The sequence below is a fragment of the Quercus suber genome, unplaced genomic scaffold (genome assembly GCF_002906115.3).
Source record: "Quercus suber isolate HL8 unplaced genomic scaffold, Cork oak 2.0 scaffold_86, whole genome shotgun sequence".
NCBI classification, from domain to species: domain Eukaryota; kingdom Viridiplantae; phylum Streptophyta; class Magnoliopsida; order Fagales; family Fagaceae; genus Quercus; species Quercus suber.
In genome coordinates this window covers 391,194-409,555 of record NW_027069551.1, presented here as the reverse complement: position 1 = coordinate 409,555, position 18,362 = coordinate 391,194, and positions in this window count along the sequence as shown.

Genomic DNA, 18,362 nt, shown 5'->3' with positions numbered 1-18,362 from the left:
TAGTATTAATGTATTGACCCACTCACATAGCTAACGTCCATCATATATCACGTTCAGCTTCTTTCTCCGAAAAAAAAAAAAAAGTCACATTCAGGCCAATTAAAAAACCACTCACGTTGGTGATCTATTTTTTCTCCCTAGGGGAACCTAGGCTGATGAAACTCTTCTCTATTCGCCGAATAGAGTCTTTTTCCCCATAGGTGGAAACCTCTTTTATTCTCTGTATCAAAAGCCGCTCCCTCCCATTTACTCATTCCAAAAGTCTTTCCCTTTCCCACCACTCATTCCAAAAGTCTTTCCCACCACTCAAATCTTTAGCCGCCATGGATGACCTTGCAAACCAATGGGCCCGACTGTCACTTAAAGCAAAAGAAAATAACACCATTGACCTTCCACCCACAGTTGAAAATAACAGTAGTGTCCTCGTCGCAAAACTCTTCNTACCTAGGGTCTTGAACCATGGCCCCATTTTTTACTTTACACTTGTAAGGAGAGGTGGTGTCAATTGTTTCTATTGTATGAGATTGATCCCATGAAGTTATTAACCATTTCCTTCCGTTTTCTTTTTCTTACTTAACGAATGGGTTAATTATTCTGTTCAATGGCAAGAAGAAAATACAATTATCCACTTCTTCTTCTTCTTTTGTGTATGCTGTTATTCTCTCGAATCTTGATACTACAAATCTTTTTATCTACATACTAGTCTCTAAGCATGTGCATGCTTAAAGGCTTTTTTTTTTTTTTTTTTTTTTTTTTTTTTTTTTTTTTTTTTTTTTTTTGTAAAGGTTAATAATTTGTATTTATTATAATTTAGGGAAAAATTTTCAAAAAAATAAAAATGATAAACTTTAGAGACAAATAGTAAATGTAATTTCTTTTTTGAACGTAAAGAAAAAAATCATAAATTTTAGAAATTCTTTTTTTGAATTTAAAATGAAATTTGTTATTTGACATTTATGACCCTATTTCTAAATGAAGTTACCATCATTAATGAGAGTATTTTATTTTTGAACCACATAAAGTCTAGTTGAAATAGAGGAATCCTCTTATATATAATATAAATAAGTCCTGTTGCTGCGTTGTTGAAGAAATTGGGCCTTTTGACTTGCAACAGAACCATATTTCTCCTCTAGGTAACTGAAACTTTCTTTTTTGGTAACCATTGTTTAAAGGACAAAAATCAACATGCAATAATGGGATAGGGAGGATATCAAAAGTCAAGGATAGAGTATACGAACATACCTAATATCTGCATATAGTAAATAAAATATGATCCTTTGTGATATGAACATAGAATAATCAATTTATGGCTTCATAAATAACTTACAAATAACAATGAGAACTACTAAAGTCGTTTTTATCTATTTTACATTTTCACATCTAACAGCAGTAGTCTTATTTTAGCTTTTAACACAATAAAATAATATAAACACTAATAAAATAATATTTTATTCCATCACAAAACACAACAACAACCAAAAGTAGTGTGAAACGAAGCAAATGCAAAAAAAAATCAGAGGCTCCAGGATTTTTGTCCGGGGGTTAATAAGAAAATAAATTATATAAAATCTAAAACAAAAGAGACTTGAATATATCAATAAAAAAAAAAAACATGAAATTCTACAATTGTCTTCTACAATGTTTCATATTTTGAAACCTTGCATAATAGATTCATTATCAATCCTCGAGCTATATCTTTTTCAATGTACACAGTCAAACAATCATTCATCCACTGATCTCTTATAGTACTAGCAAAAGAATAAAAAACAAACTATAATTTTTCTAATACACTATAACATATTAATTATTGTTGTTAAGAATTTTTTTACAATTCTTTAATTAATAAGTTTACAATTCTTTAAATATTTTATATTTTTATTTTCCTTTAGTATTAATGTATTGACCCACTCACATAGCTAACTCCATCAATATCACGTTCAGCTTCTTTCTCCAAAAAAAAAAAAAAGTCACATTCAGCCAATTAAAAAACCACTCACGTTTCTCAAAAAAAAAAAAAAAACCTACTCACAAGCCAGAAACTTAGTCAAATAGTCAATGTGCAAAAGACAAGCTCATAACTTTATATCAAATCAATCCAAACACTCACAGTACCAGTAAAGAAACTCAAAACACTGTGGCTTAAAAAAAAAAACACTATAACCCATTAACCCCACAGGCCCACACACACGGTCAGACCCACTCAGAGAGTCAAAACTCAACCAGTCAACCACAAAAATCAGAAGAACAGTATAACCACATAGCCCCCCCCCCCCCCCAAACACACACACTCGGTCTCAAAGATTCAAAACTCAAACAAAAAAAAATCAAAAGACCATAACAGTATAACTCCACACACACATGGTGATTCACTCACACAGATTTAGTGAAAGAGTATATCAAAACACTATAAACACACTCTCACAGTGAAAGTAAGAGAGAAATAGAGAGCTGAAAAACCAGATCAAGCGCGGTAGATCAAGCGGCGGCAGATCGTGGAGGCTATACAGCGGCAGATTTTGTGAAGCAGAGGCAGCCTTTTTCCTTTGGGTTTGGAGAATGAAGAAAATAGTGAGAGATTTTAGATGCTAGACAGTGCAAATTCTTAGGTTTTATTTGGCCCTTTTTTTAATTTATGAATTTTCAAAATTTGATTTATGGGCTTTTTATTTTTGAGATTAAAGACCAAAATTTTCTGTTGGACTTCTTATTTTTCCGGAGTTTAAGCTGGGCTTAAAAAAAAAAAAAAAAAAAGGATCAGGTTCATGGACAATGGACATGGTGAGGGTGTGCAAATTTGTATTGAGGGGGTTCAAAACAATTTTTTTAAAAAAATATTATATATATATATATAAATTTCGGGTCAGGGGGTTCATTTGAACCCCCTGACTATAACGTACCGCCGCCCCTGCCTTTCAGCTACAATGCACAGCTAAAAGTAGCTGTACACAATAGCTGTGGAGCCAAAAAAATTATAGTTTTGGCTCCACTGTTACAAGGTACATTTTGATATTTAGTAGTGCTAAAAATAGCTATATAGCTATTTAGCACCACTATTACTAGTGCTCTAACTATCAGAATATGTCAAATCTTCCGGTATTCAAATGTGAAAACAGTTTGGTAGTAGGTTGTTTCAGCATAAAGAGAGAAAATAAACTATTGTTGCTACTGGAATAATTGTTGCATTTGCCCTTCAGACAGAAATAAGCTCACAGAAGTTAGCTAGCTATGGCACAATAATTTAGGAGTCACAATTAGTAGCTCAATTAACTAAGGGAAATGCTAACAAGTGCCCTTAGGGCACTGGTTAATAATCCATTTAAAGAAACTTTTTATGGAAAATGAAAAAAAAGTAATTAATATTTTAACATCTTTTTTCATTTTCCATAAAAGTGGTATCAAAACATTTTTAAAATAGATTATTAACCAGTGTCCTAAGGGCATTTGTTAGCATTTCCCATTAACTAAAAGTAATACAATATCAAACAGCTTGGTTCAACAACAAAGGTCAGAATATAAAAGAAGCCAATCAACTCCAATAAATTCCATTCATAGATCAATTTGGTTTGTCATGTCCTACTAGTTCAATTTCTGTTTGTGACCATTGCTCATTTATTATCATCTACGTAGTCAAGACTCAAAAAGTAGCTCAATTTTTCGTGGAGTCAAAATGGCTTATTTAATATAAAAAGAAAGACAATAAATTCTGGGACAAAATTGGCAAATGCCATTTTCGGGCAAAATAAGCAGCATTTTGTCCCATTTTCCAAAATAATTAAGAAAATGCCCATCTTTTGAATTGTTAGACTTTGGAATTGTTTGTTTGTAGTTGTAACATTTAAAAGTTTGTACTTTTAGTAACAGGACAAGCAAGAAATTTTCTTGGCTGATTAGTTAGGGATTAGCTGTCAAGAAACTTTGTTAGAACAATATGTCAGTTGCTAAGCCACCCTTACCTGAGCCCGCTATCATAAACTGCAGCTCCCATGCATTTGTAAAGGTCTTTGATTGATTTTTCTAGACCTTTCAGTTTTACACAGAGTTTCCATTAGTAATCTAGAAGAGTTGTTTCTATTTGTTTTTCCACTTATAAGCAATTCAACCAAGCCCCTTTCCTCTCATAGTTTATCTAGCTATTTTCCCACCATATCAGGTTCTTCCAACAGAAAATTGAAAAAGAAAAAAGAAAAAAGTGGTTTGGGCCAATTTTTCCACTGCCTTTCTTAGTAATATTTAATATACTTGCTCAGAATTTAGGAAAATTTTGGCACATGCCATTTTCGAGCAAAATAAGCAGCATTTTGTCCCCTTTTCCAATTTAATTAAGGAAATGCTCCTCAAAATCGAGTTAAACCCTATAGTGGTATTTTTAAGGAGTTTATAGTGACATTTTAAGGAACTATAATGGCGTTTTGGAATTTGAGCTCCATGAACTCGAGTTATAGGTAAAAAAAATTTAAAAAATTACCTATAACTCGATTTCATGGAGCTCGAGTTTCAAAACGCCACTATAAGTCCTTAAAACGTCACTATAAGCTCCTTAAAACGCTACTATAGGGCTCCAGATTTTTTTTTTAAAATTTTTAAAACTCGATTTTAAGAAAATTGAGTTTCAAAAAAGAGGCATTTCCCTAATTAGTTTGAAGAATGAGGCAAAATGTTACTTTTTTTTGCCCGAAAAGGGCATGTGCCAAATTTGTCCTAAATTCTGAGCAAGTATATTAAATATTACTAAGAAAGGCAGTGGAAAAATTGGCCCAAACCACTTTTTTCTTTTCTCTTTTTCAATTTTCTGTTGGAAGAACCTGACATGGTGGGAAAATAGCTAGATAAACTATGAGAGGAAAGGGGCTTGGTTGAATTGCTTATAAGTGGAAAAACAAATAGAAACAACTCTTCTAGATTACTAATGGAAACTCTGTGTAAAACTGAAAGGTCTGGAAAATTCAATCAAAGACCTTTACAAGTGCATAGGAGCTGCAGTTTATGATAGCGGGCTCGGGTAAGGGTGGCTTAGCAACTGACATATTGTTCTAACAAAGTTTCTTGACAGCTAATCCCTAACTAATCAGCCAAGAAAATTTTTTGCTTGTCTTGTTACCAAAAGTACAAACTTTTAAATGTTACAACTACAGACAAACAATTCCAAAGTCTAACAGTTTATACAATGATAAACTGCATCATAAACTAATCATAAAAAACCAGTATGATGTTGTAATGCTCATAGGTTGTGACTAAGCCATTGGACTTCAAGTGCCACACATCAAAATAGCAAGAAGAACCAGCATGAAAACAGAGCTAAACCTAAACATTGAAAAACTTGTGATGCTAAATTTTAAGTTCCCCCATACTCTCCCCATTCAAATTACTTATTGTGACATTGATACCAAATTCTAACAAACATTACAAGTAGCTTTCAAATTTGGCAAACAAGCGAGCCAACATATGCACAGATTAAAGGTAGATCATGCGGTTTGACAAGATCAGGAAGCCAAATTCTGAACAGGTTTTGCATAGATTTCTCTTTAGTGTCACACAAATTTTTGCTGGAAATATGTGTATTTCAATGTGCATTATACTGAAATTTTAGTAGATTATGAAGATAGACAACAAATTTCAGGTAAAGCAAATTTACCATTAATCATGATGAGTGTGATACATTGATGTTTATAGTTGTAAAACAAGTACAATGCAGAACTTGTGACTGTGTAAAAATCCTAGAGAATTTTCCCTACCACACTCTTTTCACAGTTGAAGGTCGGCCTTTTCTATTTGCAACCTGTACACATATCTTCTCATTTACTTCAAATCAAATTAGGTGAAGAGGGTAAAATTATGATGATGAATCCATTCAAATGAACCTAATTGTATTAAGATCAGCGGACTGACAGTGGACGGATCCCAGTTGTGGGCGAATCCAAGGCGCATGGGCACAAGGAGGTGGGTCTCAAGGGCTATGTGGCTTCTGCATGATTTAAGTGACTTCCAAGGAATCCTAAAAGGAAAAAACTTGCATCCCAAGGCTAACCCTAGTTGATAGAATCCCAATATGGGAAGAATCCTAGCGTGAGAGGGATTTCGTAATATACGCCCATTAATGATGATTTTCTCCATAAGGAAAAGACTTCCCACACAAGAAACGAAGGTCGGTTCTACACTACTATAAAAACCAAAGGCCCTTAGAAAACAAGGTACGCATAATTTCCCCCAGCTCTGGCACTCTAGAGTTGTGAAAGAGTTCTCTAACTTAACCTTCGGAGGGTCTTTGGCTGGTACCACACCGGTACTCTCCTAGGGTTTTCTTTGTTGTTGTTTTGCAGACTTTGTTTCGAGCACGTGAGTGTTGTGTGACTTACTAACGATTTTCGGCATCATCAGTTGGCGCTGTCTGTGGGAACTTGTGATTTGTAAGCCACACTATCGTCTCCTAGACAAAAGGTTGCATGGTGCTCACTCGCTTGATAGCAACCACCAACGACGTTCAAGGAGACGAACCATGCACAACTGCCCTCGAGAGATAGGTTCAAACTCTCGCTGCCACCATGGAACGCCTTACCAAACAAAACCACGACCTGGAAGAATAGTTACGCCAAAAGAATGTAGACCTTAATACTCAGAAGGAAGACTAAGAAGGCACCAGCACTAAGTGAAGGAACCAAGAAAGGCTGGAAGGAAGCAACGTCCCAAGCAGGCTAGAACGACAAGACGCGAGCTGGCCCTCCATCACTGATATGGTCCTATCCCACATAGTCACTGAGATGCAAATGATGAATGAACGGATGGACCTTATAATGAATGCCCTCATAATGTCTAGCAACCTTGATGACTTGGTCCATCGAACTGACTCACCATTCACAGCGTCCGTCACTTCATTCCCCCTCCCACCAAATTTTCGTATGCCGTAGGTGGAGAATTACGAAAAATCCAAGGACCCCTTAGATCACCTGGAATCTTTCAAGACCCTAATGCATCTACAAGGGGCTTTAGACGAAATCATATGCAGGGCCTTCCCCACCGCACTGAAGGGATCCGTAAGGATCTAGTTCAGTAGACTGATGCCCAACTTCATTGGTACCTTCAAAGAGTTAAGTGCCCAGTTCGCCTCACACTTCATCAGGGGACATAAGTATAAGAAGTCCACTACATGCTTGATGAACATTGAGCAGCGAGAGGATAAGATGTTAAGGTCCTACATCACCCGTTTTAACAAAGAGGCTCTCTTAATCGAAGAAGTTGAGATAAGATACTCGTGGCTGCCTTCACAAATAGACTATGAAAGGGTAAGTTCTTGTTTTCCCTATACAAAAATGTCCTAAAAACTATGTCAGATGTGCTGTATAGGGCAACCAAGTACATGAATGCAGAAGATGAATTGCTGGCTCGAGAAGAGAGGCCTAAGAAGAGGGAAAGACAGGAAGACGTACGGCAGGATAAGGGGCCAAAGATGGCTAGGACCAGAGAACGGCAGGAGGACAGGCGCCCAAAGCCCCCCACAGGAAAATTCATAAGCTTCACCTCGTTGACTGCCCCGATCAACCAATTGTTAATGCAGATTAAAGACAAAGGAGCCTTGACCTTTCCCGGTAAGCTGAAGGGAGATCCTAATAAGAGGTTTAGAGACAAGTACTGCCGCTTCCACCGTGATCACAGCCATGACACAGTTGAATGCTATGACTTGAAGCAACAAATTGAAGCCATTATCCAACAAGGAAAGCTGCAAGGTTCATCAACAACGAGAGGATGGACCCACCTCAAGAGTAGGCTCCCCGACGGGAGTATGAGCATCCCAGGCTACCCATAGGAGATATAAGAATGATTGTATGGGGCACGATAGTTACTAGGTCGTCCAAAAAGGGCCATAAGACTTACCTCAAGATGGTTCAGAATGTCCAGCTGACGGGTTCTGTACCGAAGATGGCGCGGATAGATAACCTCATCATTGAGTTCTCAGAGGAAGATGCCGACGTCTCCACCATCCACATGACGATGCGCTGGTCATCAGCATGCGAGTAAGAGATTACAACACGCACCGGGTTTTGGTTGACAATGGCAGCTCGGCTAACGTCCTTTACTACCCCGCATTCCAACAGATGAGGATTGATAAAGAGGGACTAGTTCCGACGAACGCTCTGCTCGTTGGTTTTGGAGGAACAAGGGTGTTCCCTCTTGGTGCGGTCACATTAACCCTAATGGTGGGCGAATATCCCCAGCAAATCACTAAGGACGAATATCCCCAACAAATCAACTGCTCGTCTGCTTACAATGCCATCCTGGGACGACCTTTCATGGAAGGTTGTAACGTCGACATACCACCTAATGACCAAGTTCCTAATAGATTATGGGGTAAGGGAGCTGCACAGAAATCAAGTGGCTGCACGCAAATGCTACATAGCGATGATGGAGATGGACGACCACCTCTAGGCCATGAACATTGAAGAACATCGGATGATGACAAATCCCGTTGAAAGGCTTGAAGAGATACTTCTCGACGACTCGAAGAATGATCAAATGACAAGGATCGATACCTTCACCAGCCCTACGGTCCGCCAAGCACTAACAACGTTTCTCAAAGATAACCGAGATGTGTTTGCTTGGAGCCATGAAGACATGCTAGGAATAGATCCTTCGATCATGGTGCACAGACTAAACGTGTCGCCTTCCTTTACACCCATATGTTAGAAGAAGCGGGTACTCGCCCTAAAACGAGACCGAATTATAGCGGAAGAGGTCTACAAGCTACAACAGGCGAACTTCATTAGGGAGGTTTGGTACCCAGATTAGCTGGTAAATGTAGTGATGATTAAGAAAGCTAGCGAGAAATGGAGGATGTGCATAGACTTCACCAACCTGAACAAAGCGTGCTCCAAAGATAGTTACCCCCTCCTGTAGGTAGATGTCCTGGTTAACTCTATGGCTTAACACCAGTTACTAAGCTTCATGGACGCTTTTTTGGGCTATAACCAGATCAGAATGGAAGAAGTAGATCAGGAGAAGACTTCGTTCGTTACCAGCTAGGGTCTCTTCTGCTATAAAGTCATGCCATTTGGCCTCAAAAATGCAGGTGCGACATATCAGAGTTCATGAACAAGATGTTCGCACAGTAGATTGGGAGAAATGTCCAGGTCTACATTGACGACATGTTGGTGCAAAGCTGAAGGGAGGAAGATCACTTGGATGACCTCCAGGAAACATTTGACACCCTTCGTTCCTACAAAATGAAGCTCAATCCGAGCAAGTGTGCCTTCGAAGTAACGGGGGGAAAGTTCCTGGGATTCATGGTGTCTCAGAGGGGTATTGAGGCCAATTCAGACAAGATCCGGGCCATAATAGAGATGGAACCCCTAAGGAACATGAAAAAAATACAAAGCCTCAACCGCAAGATAATAGCATTGAATAAGTTCGTGTCGAGGGCAACAGATAAGTGTTTACCTTTCTTCCACACGTCGAAGAAATCTTTTGAATGGACGACTAAGTGTCAGCAAGCATTCAAGGACCTGAAGACTTACCATTCATCCCCTCTGTTGCTGAGTCCTTCCCAGCCTGGGGAAAAGCTATTCCTCTACTTAGTAATATCCTCGGTGGCCGTCAGCGTAACCTTAGTTAGGGAAGAAGACAAGGTACAGAAGCCCATATACTACACGAGTCGGGCACTCTGAGGCATAGAGGAAAGATACCCACCATTGGAGAAGCTCGCTTCGCTTTAGTTATTGTAGCCCGTAAGTTCAAGCTATACTTCCAGGCTCACACAGTGATTGTCCTGATTGAAAAACCCTGATAGCGAGCAATGAATAAGCCTGAAGCTACCGGACGAATAACATTATAAGCGACAAAGTTGAGTGAGTTCGACATACAATACCACTCGCGCACTGCCATTAAGGGACAAGTGGTCACCGACTTCATTAAGGAGTTCACTAATGAAGAAGGCCAGGGGGTTGAAAAGGTCCCACAGTGGAGCATCCACATAAACGGGTTCTCCAATAAGCAAGTAGGCAGAGCTGGTATGATTCTCCATAACCCGGAAGGAGACAAGATCGAATGCATGGTCCGTTTGGATTTTCCTGCGACCAATAACGAAGTAGAGTACGAATCCTTGATAGTAGGGTTGGACTTTGCCAAATCTGCGGGAGTTGAAAATTTGGTCGTCCCCTATGATTCCTAAATAGTAACAAGTCAAGTGAATGGAGAATACAACTGCAAGAACGAACGGATGAGGAAGTACCTATAGTAGGTGAAGGATCAGATTAACAACCTCTTAGTAAAATTCCTTCAAATCCTGAGGGAGGAGAACAAGCATGCCAACCGACTTGCTAAGGCCACATTAGCAGAGCACATGTTCATACCCAATCAGGTACTGTCCTTCGTCCAAATTTCACCACTAATAGATAGCATCAATGTGCAGGAGGTAGAATCCGAAGATTACTAGAAAACACCAATAACCTTCTACCTAAAGGATGGCGTGTGGCCAAATGGCAATGAGACTGCCAGAAAATTGAAGGTTCAAGTTGCCCGTTTCATCCTAATTAAAGACGTTCTTTACAATAGGGGCTTCTCCCGACCGTACCTAAGATGTCTCGTCCTCGAGGAAGTGGACTATGTTATGAGAGAAGTCCACAAAGGAGTCTGTGGAAATCACTCTAGGTCACGTTCGTTGGTACATAAATTGATCTGGGCTGGATACTACTGGCCAACCATGTAAAGGGATGCCCATGCATACATCAAAGCTTACGACAAGTGTCAAAGATTTGGCAACCTCATCAGGAAACCAACGGAGGAACTCACCCCAATGACGGCCCCATGGTCGTTCGCTTAATAAGGATTGGATATAATGGGTCTAGTCCCAACAACGGCTAGATAATTAAAGTTCCTAATAGTCGGTATAGACTATTTCACGAAATGGGTAGAAGCAGAGGCCCTGGCCACTATAATTGAAAAGAATGTGCGAAGTTTTGTATGGAAGAACATCATCTGCAGGTACGATATACCTAGGGTGTTGGTCTTTGATAACGGGAAGCAATTCAACAACAACACATTCTGAGACTTCTGCTCACAACTAAGGATCAAGAACCATTACTCTTCACCTACCCACCCATAGGCCAATGGGCAAGTTGAGGTCACAAACCGATCCTTACTCAAAATCATTAAGACTCGACTCGAAGGGGCAAAAAGTATATGGTCGGAGGAGCTACTAAGTGTTTTATAGGCATACAAGACAATGGCGAGGATGCCTACAAGAGAAACCCCATTTTTTGATTAGCATACAGAAGCGAGGCAGTCATCCCAGTGGAAATAGGACTTATAAGCTATAAGGTAGGGAACCACAACGAAAGCAAGCACGATGAAGTTATGCACCTGCAGCTTGACCAGGAGGACAAAGTAAGAGCAATAGCTAAGCAAAGATTAGCACGGTACCAGAATCTTATAGCCAAACACTATAACTCCAAAGTTAGACACAGGGACTTCCAGGTAGGAGACCTTGTCTTAAGAAGGGTAATGGGAGCCATAAGAGACGCCTTCCAGGGAAAGCTAGGACCTGGCTGGGAAGGACCATATAGAGTTACATCTTGGCATAAGAAGGGAACCTACCACCTGGAGATGCTAGACAGGCAGAAGTTGCATCACCCATGGAACACAAAGCACCTGAAGAAGTATTATTAGTAGCCTATTAGCAGTAGATGAACAACGACACTCCTCATTTCCAATTTATTTCTTTCTAGTTTTTTTTTTTTTTTTTTTTTTTTTGCTACAATACTTTTTTAAGCCCAAAGGGTAGATCTTTCTTTAAAGAACAATTTTTCTACATGCATTTATCACATAATGAGAGGAGTTTATTCAGATATGACTATCGTATTTATCTGTTTCTAGATACTTACTCTACAAGTCTATAGGTGGACGGGTCAACAATCAAGTAGGCAGGTTCATGATTAAGTCCATAAGTGGACGGGTTAATCCTATAAGGATGAGTTAATGTTATTAAGTCCACAAGTGGATGAGTTTAAGTGAACGGATTCATGATTAAGTCCATAAAATGGATGAGCTCATCCCATAAGGATGAGTTGATGTTATAAAGTCCACAAGTGGATGGGTTTATAATCCACAAGTGGACGGATTCAAAACTAAGTCCACAAGTGGACGAGTTCATTACCAAGTCCATAAGTGGACGAGTCTAATCCACAAGTGGACGGGTTTATGATCCACAAAGTGGTCGGATTCAAACTATAAAGTCCACCTATTAGATTGATTCAAACTACAAAGTCCACAAAGTTGACGGGTTCAACATCAAGTTGAATTAACATTTCGTTTATAAATAGATGGGTTCATCTTAAGGAAGATAATTATAGTTCACAAAGTGGATGAGTTCAATAATACGTTGAATTATAATTACAAGTCCACAAAGTGAACGGGTTCAACAACACGATGGATCAAAAATCAGTCCATAAGAGGATGGGTTTATTCGAGAGGATAATGATTATGACAGTTATATTCACACATAGCTATGAACCTAACAGATTCATCCATAGGCATAAAATAGGCATGAAATAAAATAAGTAATGAAATATTGCTAAAACCCATAAAGGGAAAAGTTTATCTACAGAAGGCAATGGTTCAATTAAAACTGTTCTTCAAAATCTTCACATTTAAAAAAAGAAAAGAAAAAAAAGCTATTGCTGAATAGGGGTGTTTTCTTCTTTCTCCTTCTCCACCACTTGAACATCAGAGTGACGGGCGCTATCCATGATGGGTTTGATTTGGCTTTCAACAGCATTTCCTTCATCATCACAAGGGTCGTTGACTGGGGAGTCATCAGCAAAAGGTTCATCCGTACTCTCGGAGTGGACGGGCTAAACTGAGGTTTGGTCCTGAGCATTGATAGTGACATTAGAAACGTCTAGGTCAGGATAAGAAGTCTTCACTTGATGGAGGGCGTCAAAGTCACGATACTCACATATCACTTCTTCCTTCGCGTAACGAAGCTAGTCCTTGACATCACGGATTCCCTTCTCTTTGTCCTCCAAGACATATTTCAACAGCTCCGTCTACTTCTCCAGCTCGTCCCTAGCTTCCTTTGATAATTTAAGCTTCTTCTTCTAGACCGTCTTCCATGCCCTCAGCTTGTTCAGCTCGTCCTCTGTCAACCTTGCCTTTGCTTGTATACAGTCCAACGCCATCTCATGATTTAGGCATCGCCCCATTAGCCCCTTCATCATTAACATGGCCTGTCGGCAGAAAGTTTAGTAACAAGGCAAGTGGAAGGAAAGAAAGTGATAGAAAAGAGGACGGACGAAGTTACCTGGGCAATACGGAAAAGCCCCGTCTCCCCTATGGCCTTAGTTGTGTGGTTGCTCAATTCCTAATAGTCATCAGCTGTGATGATAGACGAGAGTTGTTCCAGTGCATACTTAGAGTCCTCATGAAAGAGGACAGGTGGTGGTTTTTCAGCAGAAAGGACTGGACCCGTCTTAAGTCCTTTACCCCTCCCTGGGCCAGGTAGAGTAATCGTCTCTTGGCTTCAACTTGTAAACCCATGACGAGTTCAGGGACGATTTTGGGTTTCTTAGGAAGACGGCCAATTTTCTCTGGCTGTTTCCTTTTAGCAGACAAGTTGGCTGAACTCGTCCTCTTAAGGGTTTAACCCTCCTGTTGCTTCTTTAAAGCAGCTTGCTGCTTGATATAAGCCCTTCTCTTGGCAGCATCCATCTCTGCACAAAGGTAGATGGATGTTTAGAATGAAGAAAATTATTTAAAAAAAAAAAAAAACCAAAATACAGGGTGACGGACTTACGTTGGAGAACTTAAGCATCATATCGACTAGCGACTGTAGTTGGTTCAAGTCCATCACAATACCAGTAGAGGGTATCTAATGTGACTAGTTTAGCCCACGTCCTCTCCTCTAACTTGGTTTTATTGAAAATTCTTTCCAAGAAACTCCATGTTCAAGCAAAACTTCTTGACAGTCTTGAACTGTGAAAGAAAGAAAGTAGACGGTTAGAATGACATCTAACCAACAATAAAGATCTTAAACGTAGACGGATGCATACCAGACGGTGGGATTATGCCCTATGTTGTGTCGACGGGCATGTATTCATGGTCGCCAGGACGACACATCCATTCATCACCTTCCAAGAAAAAATACTGACTCTTCCACCGTAGCAATTAAAAAACTCTTCCGCTGTCAATCTTCGTGCCCTATCAGACATAGCCCCATATAAAACCTCTACACCAAGGAAGATCCTCCAGGCGTTTAGGGAGATTTGGGTGACGACCACACCTAAGTACTGGAAGAGGCGACGGTGAAGTGAACTCAAGGGGAACCTGAGCCTTGCCTTCAACATTTGCTCATAGATCCCGACACTCTCAACACCCTCGTAGTAACATTTCTTTAACTTATAAGGGAGATGGATGGGTATGTTGACGGGTATCTGATACTTCTCCCTAAGTGTCTTGAAGTGGGGTTCTTTAACTGTTGAAGTATCATTAGCTGTCCATACTGGTAACATTATGAACTCCCTAAATCCATCAGGACTTATGACGGATTGGATTGGGGGTTCAACGCCATCTATACCCTCACTAGAGTCACCCTTTGACCCATCCATCTCCAAACCCTTATCCCTTGATGGAAAGGTGGCTGATGGATTCCTCTTTTCACTTGATATGTCTGGGTCTTTCTGACCTGATAGAAATAGTTCATCATAGCCCGCTCCATCGCGAACACACGATTGATTACTTGATGCACTAGACATCTTTGTCACCTACACATGACGGTAAATCCTAAGACACTGACGGATCTAATAGATGGCGGGAGTACAAAGTCTAAAGATATTTAATAGAAGGAGAACGGTACTTACCAGTTGAAAAAGGAGCAGTGAAAATATGTAGATGACGGACGTGCTAGGTAGACGGTTTGCTCTTTTATCAAGGGAGACGATTGTGCTCTGATCACAAATTCGCTGAAGAAAGTAAAGAATAAAAAGGAAGAAAGATGGTTTATATAGAGAGAACGGCACGGAAGATGAAGGGATGCTTTGTTCTGGGAGATCAACCACTAAAAAAGTGACATGTGTCCCTACAAGCATTAAATGACCCTAGGCCAACCTGTCAATCTATGCACACTTCCTAGCATACGAATCTAATATCGTCACTCCACGGATCCGTCCATAAGAGGTGATGTATCCATGGAGTGCGGGGGCAACTGAAGAGGGTAAAATTTTGATGACAGATCCATTCAAATGAACCTAATTGTATTAAGATCAGTGGACTGATAGTGGATGGATCCAAGGTACGTGGGCACAAAGAGGACGGGTCTCAAGGGCCACGTGGCTTCTGCATGATTTAAGTGACTTCCAACGAATCCTAAAAGTAAACAACTTGCATCCCACGGCTAACCCTAGTCGATAGAATACCAATATGGGAAGAATCCTAGTGTGAGAATGATTCCGTAATATAAGCCCAATAATGATGATTTTCTCCATAAGGAAAAAACTTCTCACACAAGAAACAAAGGTCAGTTCTACACTACTATAAAAACCCAAGGCCCTTAGAAAACAAGGTACGCATAATTTTCCCTAACTCTGACACTCTAAAGTTGTAAAAGAGTTCTCTAACTTGACTTTCGGAGGGTCTTTGACTGGTACCACACCGGTACTCTCCTAGGGTTTTCTTTGTTGTTGTTTTGTAGACTTTGATTTGAGCACGTGAGTGATGTGTGGCTTACTGACGATTTTCGGCATCATCATTAGGTATTTGTAATACACTAAAAATAGGGAATCTGGGTAATCTTTTGGCAGGCTGTTGATGTACAGGTAGAATTGCAATACATCCTCCTTAGAAACCGTTTCAGGATCAACAACATCATCATTACAAGTGAGCACCCATGAGTCTTCTGAATTGACTCTCTTTAAGCTGCCACGACAAAAAAGGCAGGACTCTGATCTTGTGTTCCTGCAATTTGGAAAGAACACTGATGAGTCCTAAAAATCACTAAGGTCGTCCATTAATATGGACAACCTTGCATCATTAGTAGACCAAAAGATGTAACCGTTCAAGCACATTCAACACATTAATGGCGACCGTTACTCATCGGTCTTAAACGCCCATCAATACAATGACTGTTACACATGGGTAATAGTCACCTCCAATTATGTACAACAGCTATCCAAATCACCTATAAAAGGGATAGTCCGTCTCACTTGTGGAGGTACGTCAAAAGCTACTACAAACCACCATCTAGATATGAAAAATATGGGTTGATACTAACTTAAGCATCGGAGGCTCCTCCACCAGGCACAACCTGGTGGTCTCTTCGATCAACTCTCTTTATCTTGCAGGTCCTATAAGATCGTCTAAAGCTCTGGATTGAACGAGTGATCCAACTGACGATTTTGACATCATCAGTTTGGTGCCGTCTGTGGGAATTCTATTAGCCATTAAGCTCTTTCTATGACAAAGGGTCATTCAGTTCTAACTCATAGACACCGGTGCAAGGGCCCATATCCAAGGTCTAAATACCTCTGATCTCCACCTTAACAGAGAGATCACCAAGATGTTGTTGACGACGAAATCAAAGCTAAGTGCAACTTGTGGCTGCAAGACCTACCTGGGTCAGTCAATGTGTAAGAGCCTCATGATCCAATCCATTACCTTCAAGGTATGAGACATAGGAGCATTTGAGGGTCTACACCACGTATTGACACAAAGAAACAAATCATGTAATTGGATTTGCGGTGAAGGGGTAATCAAAAGTCTTAGCCTTTTTTAGTTCAAGATCCAATAAAGAAGATCCATTTGTCAATTTGGTTTTCGAAGACCAGCACCTCAGAATTTCCACACAAAATCACCCAAAGGTGGTTCGCTATATGGCACAGATTGAACATAAGACAGTCATAGCCTTTGAAAGACCACGACAGACCTTAACGGTATGGCCCAGCTCCTATGTCTTAAGGTAAGATGATTTGCCTCTCATCTCGTTGAATGGTTTATCCACTTTTACCCTTCATATATCTGCAAAAGTGCTCTAGTGTCCGTTCATTTCAGCATGAGATATTTATTTTTGTTATTTCAAAAAAAAAAAAATAAATAAAGGGGTCTAGAAGACTAAGAGTCTAGAACGTGATAGTCTCGTCGAGAGCTTAAATAAAGCTAATCGTTGGAAACAAACAAAGAAGTTACTTTGTTAAGTCCCCCTTTGATTGGTGAAGGTGATTGTATATGACCATATAAGCTCTAGCCGCCTAAATGTAACATTATGATGAAATTACATTATAGTAAATTCATAGGCATTTATAAACCTTCCTTCTTTAGTTCCCTCGGATCCCCATTGTTAAGATTGGCGTAAAATATTTATTACCTTACCAAAAATATAATTTTGAGCATTAAAGATGGTAAAGTCAATTTAATTTCTTTGCCAAATATCAAAATCTCAATCTGGACATTTAATAGCATGGAACCAGATTTTATTAGCATTGAAATCCATTTAACAAGAGATTCTTGCCCCCTTTAAATTTGGTACGTGACATGCCTAAAATATTTCTCTGAATTTTAGCAAATGCACATGCACAGCTAAATTAGTTACATGTGTGAGAAGTTATTTTCTTTTTGATCAGCGATATCACATATGTTATACACTAGTGAATGCAAGTAGTGGAACTATGGAAGGAACAATTCTCAACAGAATTGTTTTTAGGAGAAATCTTATAAGCGCATAAATGATTATTAAATTCACGCATATACATGCTGCTTTGGCTTTAAGAGTGAACACGTTTCGAATTGCATCATATAATTTACTCTCAAAATAGTATAAGATTTTATCCATATGAATTCTTTAAATGTTATACCGAATCTTTGGCTACGTATGCGTTTGGGGTTTTGAGTTTTCCTCCTGTATACTTGTCCAACACGCTTTTACAATTGATGCATAAATCCTACACATACGGTTTCGTGAAAACTTAGTGGTCTCTATATGTTTGAGTATCATGCTTTCATAAACTGAGCCATTATTTCAATGCTCAGCATGAATTATACACACGGATTGTAAATTACATTTCCTTTATATTATACACATATAAATAATTGCACGACGTAAGCATTCTAGGGGATACTATGCTATATACTATCATGGACACATCAACATATACCGCCCATAAGCCACAACGAATTTTATACATTTGTGGTTAATAATATTTGTGAATTTCTTACTTGAAAATGCTGCTCCAAGTCTAACACTTTGCATAGTAAAAGTACTAGATTATTTACTGTACCTATATTCTTAAGTTCATAAGCTTTAGAATGAGAACTTGTCAAAAAGAAACAGTCAAGAAAGAGATCAAAAAGTCTTAAGTGGAAGAGGGGAATACAACCAAATATTGTGAAAA